This window comes from Botryllus schlosseri, chromosome 14 (assembly GCF_051294905.1).
Source record: "Botryllus schlosseri isolate E-star chromosome 14, Bs_hap1, whole genome shotgun sequence".
In the NCBI taxonomy this organism is placed as follows: Eukaryota; Metazoa; Chordata; class Ascidiacea; order Stolidobranchia; family Styelidae; genus Botryllus; species Botryllus schlosseri.
The window spans coordinates 9,224,908-9,232,650 of record NC_137249.1 but is presented as its reverse complement, the minus strand read 5'-3'; the positions used below and the strand labels follow the sequence as shown (position 1 = coordinate 9,232,650).

Here is a 7,743-nt window from a genome sequence, read left to right as displayed (position 1 = left end):
GGCGACCAAAGAGGTGGTGTTTCAGAACCAGAGGTGGTCAAAGTAGTCACCGTCGCTACTCAAGTAGAAGTAGAAGTAACGCCTGAATTTCTACTCAAGTAGAAGTAGATGTGTTGGATCACAAGTAAGTAAGTAAGTAGGTATTCTACGCTTATTTTTGCCTACAAAACTGAAAACTGTCAAGTAGAAGTAGAAGTAGTCTAAAATCATAACTACTTAAAAAGTAGTGTGAGTCGGAAAAATCTACTTTAAGTACTTCAAAAAGTAGAAGTACTTCGTTACTGACCACCTCTGTTCAGAACAATATTAATTATAGTAGGCCTACAGACTGAATATAGAAAAATACAATTACCATTCATTAGACGGCTTATATGCGATTTTGAATAAATTATTCTTATCACATAGTTCAGTGCTTTCAACCTTGTTGAGTACCATCCGCACTTTTTTGCATAAAAAATTTCATCCGCACAAACCTATACCGAAAATTGTTACACTAAAAGAAAATGAAAATATGTAACAATATTTTGTTCAGATGTGCAACAAGTAGGCTACTATACGGTTTAGGCCAGGGCTCAGAACATTTTGTACGGCCCGCGACGGCAATTTGGATTTTCAAATATTCGGCAATATATTCAACTGCCATATATCTTTTTTTAGATTTGAGAACTTGAAGTTCGCTCTAGAAGTACTCCAGAAACCTGAAATCTCATCAAATTTCACTATCACGTATTCACATCACTTTCTAAGGGCCCCATGCAGTGGAAGATCAGCTATTGTGTCAAAATACCAATTCATGGTCATAAAACATGATGACCCGTTGATGATTTATGTCTCAAAATTGTGATTTGGGCTTGTGCGCGACCCTTCGTAAAATTACTCGAATTCGGACTTCGGAATTCGGTTATTTAATAAAAGGAGTCGGGTCAAACGGTAAAATCAGAGAAGGACTTGTGACTCGGAACGCCGTGACTTGGTACGACCATTGACGTAACAAACTATCAAACTGTCATGGCGAATAGCAATACATCATAAGACCGTAGCTTGCGTTGCGTATACGTGTCTATAGAGTATATTGCCATCTAATCAGGTGAGTATGGAAACTATTGGCATTATGTGGGTGAGGTAATCTTGATCTCTTTATCCATGTTTTTATCGCTGGTGGCGGGTATAAGGTAGTGGTATACGCTCCACAGCTGTAACAACAACGGATTATTTGGAGATTGGACACTTCTATTCTAAGGGTTCTTAATCAGGCGTCCGTAGACCACTTCGGATTACGAAGCACCACATCACGGGGTACGAGATGCATTGTGGAATTAGGCCTATGCTATCTAGAGCTTGAAAATATTTTGCAAACCAGCAAAAAGTGGAATATTTTATGGGCTAATTTATTCAACTAAAAATTATTTGCGCTAAGTGGATAGGCTTTTTGATTTTGATATAGGTACCATCAGAAATTATGTTGAAAATGGACAGGGGGTATACGAAGCATCTTATTGGAGTCACAAGGGGTACGATCGCTAACAAGGTTAAGAACCACTGCTATTGCCATGACACAACCATTATATTTAAATTGGTATTGTTCAGCTCTAATTAAAGGCAAATCGCACGGCGATGTGATTAGACTTCGGTAACGACCGAGCGAGATGGTGTAATGGTGATGCGTCCGGCTTCTTGATCGGTAGGTTGTGGGTTCGATCCCCGGCCGGGTCAGACCAAAGACTCGAAAACTGGCATCCGCGGCTATCCCGCTTGGCGGTCAGCGATTACGGATAGCATTTTGAAAAAAAAACGTGGGTGCACACGAGTGCTGGGATCAAGTCACTACCTTCGAGTCACGAGTCATTTCGAGTCATTGCGCATTTTGACTCGAGTCAAGTCACAGTTCAAGTCAAGTTGCCTTATCGAAGTATGTGGCATGATTACGTCATTGATTATGCGACCTTTCTGAAATACACATTGATTAGTCATTGAAACCGAACCGATGAACAAATAAAGAGTTAATCGTACAGTACACGCAAGAAGCACTGTATCGTTCACATATACACACTGCTAAACTACGTGAGTAATTGCATATAGCATCAGTCTATAGTTACCAGCCTAAATAGAGAATAGAAAAACGAATTGATAAGATGCAATACATTACCCATTGACAAATTGATATGACACAATTCGAGCCTGCGCTAGTGGTTGACGACTATATGAACTATATTCGGATTCAATTTCAATAAAATAAGAGGTTTGGTTGAGGTAAGAACAGAGAACAGAAATATACATTTTGGTACTAAATTACTTTACTACTAGTTTATGACAGCGTACGCTGTAAGCATCGATCACTTCGTTTCCGATCAATTATTTGTGAGAGAACAATGGAGGCTCAGTGAAATGTACGATCATTGAATAATTGGTCGCTCTCACGGTTTACACCAGCGTTTCGCGAAATATCCGAACATATGCAAGATACAGTGATTGTTTTCGACACCGATTACTTGATGACTTGAAATTGACTCGTGAATATTGCTCCGAGTCACGAGTCAATTCACATTTCTGATACGCCGAGTCAAGTTAAGTCAAGTCATTTTAGCAAAGTGACTCGAGTCATACGAAATAGGTGAATCGAGTCTGACTCGGGTCAAGTCATAGTCATCCCAACACTGGTGCAGACTAGATGACCGTACTATAAAGGCCGTATCGCATCTCCGTCGACAAAGCATTTCTCTCTCTCTCTCTATCCCTCTCTGACGTGATCAATACCCTACTTGTCAGGAGTATACCAGAAACCCGGATTAGGCTACACTGCTCAAATGCTCTGATATCAGATTAATCTTTGGTTGTTGTTGTTGTTTTTATTAACGCATATAATTGGCGCTTGCAACTCGTGGTTATTTGCGCCCACACAGTAAATTTCATAATCGCATAATGGCATGTCTCCATGAACTTCAGTCTTTTTTCGGGTCATTTGCTGCCTCCTTTCACGAGTTCGGCTCTCTCTTCGTCTGGGCTTTTCAATGCGCTGTATTACAGCGGGATCGGCGATGAGGAGCCCAGATAAACCTCCGACACATAGAAACATGGCAGAGCCGAATTAATCTTTGGTAAATTCTAACCTATAATTGTGGCACGTCACATGCTCACTAGATGCTCTATTATAACGCGACAGCTTTTACGATACATTTGTCCTCCGCTTGGTGTCTACAACTCATTATTTTGACAAATTATGCCCAGCACAAAAACAATTTTATTCAACTATTTGAAAATATCCTGTGCGCGAAGAAATATTTTGCACTAAACAAATAGGAATATTGCATACATATTAAGAAATCGCTCTGGTGCCGTGGCGACTCCAAATTGTTACCTTTGCGACCCATACTTTAAGAACCCTTAAAGGGGAAAATTGGATTCGCAGTTAATTGCCAATGTGACTTTGTAATGATGGTATTTACTACTATTTTCGTGCGTCGTGCTAATCGAACCGTTTTTACGGAAATAATTATGATGATTGTTCAGAGAAAGAAAGCCGAAAGTATATTTTACGTCATTTTTCCGCGTGTCGCAGGCTCAGACGGCTGATTCACTGTATGACTGGCACTACACCCGCTTTCGAATCATAGTGCTCAAATATTAATTCACTAAGACTGGTGTGATGCAAAGATTTTACAAAATCTACGATTAGTGGTGTGTGCTAAGTGGTAATAAGTCGATCAAACAAGTTTTTACAAGTGCGTCGCAGGCAAAAGTTTGACAGCCACTGCACTTGAATTTCCTATTCGGTTTATTGGAATTACTCCACGTCAAAAAAGTATCAATTATTATTTACGATTTTCAGTCGCATCCATCCGAATTTTCATCCGCACCACGTTTGCCATCTGCACTGCATTTTTTTCATCCGCACGGGTTGTCAATTTGAAAATGTTCCGTGGCCCAGCTCAGCATATGATAAGCTGATTACTAAAAAAAGGTCAGCACCTTTGCCCAGACTTACACGCGGCCTATTTTAGAAGCGGATTACGTTCAACATCTTCGCGAACCCCAGAATAAAGGCAAACGACCCCCATGTTTAGAACCACTATCTTTGAATAAAGCATTTAAACGGCCTTAACCGATCTAGGAATATACCGTTCTCATGCGATCAAAATTGGACTTATTTCACTAAGTGAAGATTATTTTTATTTATTTTTGAATGCAGTTTCTGCGAGGGCGGTAGTTCCCATATTAAAATCAATAAATGTATCGAATGTGACTATGGAACGGAAACTCCCGTTTTCCATTGTTAAGTCACGCTCGACTGAATCTAGCGACTTTGGTCAATCGCAGCACAACAATCGAACAATTTGCCTTAGGTTAAATGGCATATCACACTTATAGATACTCGACTTTGATAACGAAATTACTAGACTAATCAGTCAGTGGCAATCTTGAAACTTGCAACAGTGTTAGATGACATCATCAAGATATACAATTCTGAAGATAGTCGCTCATCTGGGTATGCAACACAATCAAAATCAACATAGACCGATACCGGCTTTTGCTAAAAATACGTTACGCGCTAGGCTGCGCGCACCTATACACTCGTGTAAAATCTATTGTGCGATAGTTTACTTTGCGCAAACATATGCAATATACAAATACAGGCAACTTCAAATAAGCATTTCGGCGTCGGCCATTATTTATCACCCTATGTAGGGCCCAAGACCAACGTTTTGGGGGGCCTGACGAAGTGCTGTTACGGTCCTGCGTCCAGCCTACAGGGCTGCCTGCGGAACAGATTTTACGCAAAAACCTGTGTTGCTCTATATATTTTGAAGGTGTTTCCATAGCGGGAGAGATGACGAGATTTCGTATCTATTGTTCGGATTATGCGTTCTAACTCTGTGCGAAATTTAAAGGCTCTTCTTACACAGTTGAATCAGTAATTTCGTTACCGAAGTAGAGTATGTACTAGCTGCGCACTGTGCGCAATGCGCACAGCCTAGCCAATAACGGATTTTTCGCAAAAGCCGGTATCGGTGTGTGTTGAATACCGAGATGAGCGACTAGCTTTCGCGTTGTATATCTTGATGATGTCATGTAACACTGCAGCAACTTTCCAGATTGCCACTAACTGAATAGGGTGGTAATTTAGTTATCGAAGTCGAGTATAAGTATGTATAGGTGCGCGCAGCCTAGCGCGTAACGGAGTTTTCACAAAAGCCGCTATCGGTCGATGTTAATTTTGATTGTGTTGCATACCCAGATGAGCGACTAGCTTTCGAATTATATATATTGATGATGTCATCTAACACTGTAGCAAATTTCAAGATGACCACTAACTGATTAGGGTGGTAATTTCGTTATCGCAGTCGAGTATATAGGTGCGCGCAGCCTAGCGCGTAACGGATTTTTCGCAAAAGCCGCTATCGGTCTATGTTGATTTTGATTGTGTTGCATACCCAGATGAGCGACTAGCTTCTGAATTGTATATCTTGATGATGTCATCTAACACTGTAGAAAGTTTCAAGATTACCACTGATTGATTAGTCTAGTAATTTCGTTATCAAAGTCGATTATCTACAAGCGTGATATGCCATTTAACCTAAGGCAAATTGTCCGATTGTTGCGCTGCGATTGACCAAAGTCGCTAGATTCAGTCGAGCGTGACTTAACAATGGGAAAACGGGAGTTTCCGTTCCATAGTCACATTCGATAAATAAATGTGATATTAAATCGCGCGCGGCGCGAAGAAAAGTTTCACGTGGCCCCAAAATAATATTGTTTATGTTGATTTATGAAAAAATTATGAGCCTACTTGAAGCCTTCAAATTCCGGACATTTAGGCATATTTTCGAATTTATTCCCGGACGCAATTCCAGACATGTCGGGGAAATTCCGGACGTGTGGCAACGCAACCCTAGGATTGGGAGGATGATGATGGCGGGCGGCCGACCGACCGTAAAATTCTGCAAGACGATGTAGTGGTGGTCAAAGATAGATTTTGGACAGTTTACGACAGGCTCAGAAGACTTTGTCGTCGACCCTATATTTATAGATAACTAACCTACGGATAGATGGGCAACACGTGATTCACGGTCGAGAGCCCAGATGCCGTCAGATTTGTTGTCGCTTCATAGCATGAAGCGGCAGGTTATTGGCCAGATTGATGTTTGGTGCAGATAGGATATAGGGCAATCACAACAGGTTATTTAGTGATACAGTACACAGGCACTGGCGCGGCTATCATTGCATTAATATCAGGAGGATATTTCATGAGCAAAATAAGTCATGATATTCACTCCATTATTAATTGGTTTCAATATTGACTTCGGCTGAGATTTCCTTGAACTATTTTGGTTTGTATAATCATTAGAGCGGCCATTTTTTGACATGTCAAAATTTGTCAAAATCGTAGTGGTAAAAAGTTGCCTATTTCTGAGCCAAAAACGTTTTTCGATGCTAAACTACTTCGTTAGGACAGCTATAGTTCCTATACCAGAAATGAAGATAAGAAGTTGGCTACAATTTTAACATTATGTGGTCAAAAACACGCCCTAATAATCAGAGATAGGTTTTAGTATGTATTGCTAAATAAAGAGAATATGTTTTCATAATCCAGGCATAATTAATATGGAATAATTTTATTTCGAATTACTGACTGAGGATATCATGTGTGCGTAGGGCTTGGCACAATGATTCTCGAATCTGAACATAATATGATTGCGGTGGAGGATGCATCAACGAGTCACAACTGGAGCTATTTCTCTTCGAAGTCAGCTGTCATAAAATAATCCAGTTTTTGGGCAACATAGTCTTCTTGCTTTGCATGTTGATACTGCCTAGCCATGCAAAGATTCCTCCTATGTAAAAAAGAGGTAAACCAACACTATGGGTGAAACCTTGACGTTGGTGTGTTGGCTTTTGTCCAATATCAGCTGGCAGTCCACTTCGCAATGGTGACATATCAAACTGACACATATATCCTCAGTATTTATTATTTTCAATATTTAATATTATCTTATATATATTATTCAATCGACTTTCGCTTGGGTATTGGGGATGCATCGTAGGGCTTTGCCGATCTTTTCATTGCCTTTGATTGGGTGACATGATGGATGTCGTACGCTAGCTGTGGAATATCCGGATTTGCCCGTCTTCTCCCCATTTGTCTCTGCAATCACAATCCCAGTCAATAATCTAATGCCTTATTACGTTTAAGTATCTTACTAAATTTCCAAAAAATGCCTCTAGCACATCTTGCGTGAACGTTCCAAGGGCCAACTTGGGCATTTCTTCGATGAGACGATCGCATAGACCCACCATATTCCGTGACGTGAAAATTAGGCCCAGGTTATTGCTGGGACAAAGAAGATTCCATTAGATGGACTCATTACTGATCCAAATCCGTAGGCTCCTGAAAGGCCAATTTTTCTATGCTCCGATCCTCAGCATCTCCTCAAGGTAGCTTTACCTGATAATTTTAGATCATATTATATTGTAGTACGGTGAGCACTACCAGAGGTGGTCAAAGTAGTCAAGAAAGCTACTCAAGTAGAAGTACAAGTAGCGATGAAAAAATCTACTCAAGTAGGAGTAGAAGTACTTCTTCCATAAGCAACCTAAAACTACTTGGAGTAGAATTAGAATTGACTGACTTTAAAGCTACTCAAGTAAGTAGTTTTGAAAACTATCGTAATTCGTTCGCATGGACTGCCAAAAGCTATGAGGAAGGAGTAAAGAGCTTGATTCATATTGATGCATCCCAGGCGGGGT

General features: G+C 40.4%; 1 long non-coding RNA gene across 1 annotated transcript; it reads right to left on the bottom strand.

Moving 5' to 3' along the window:
* Positions 1-6,940: 6,940 nt before the first annotated feature.
* Positions 6,941-7,553, bottom strand: LOC145455578 (uncharacterized). Its single transcript, XR_013920369.1, has 2 exons — positions 7,198-7,553; positions 6,941-7,141 (listed from the first exon to the last, which is right to left on the bottom strand). It is a non-coding gene; the product is annotated as an uncharacterized LOC145455578 (long non-coding RNA).
* Between the last annotated feature and the right edge of the window lie 190 nt (positions 7,554-7,743).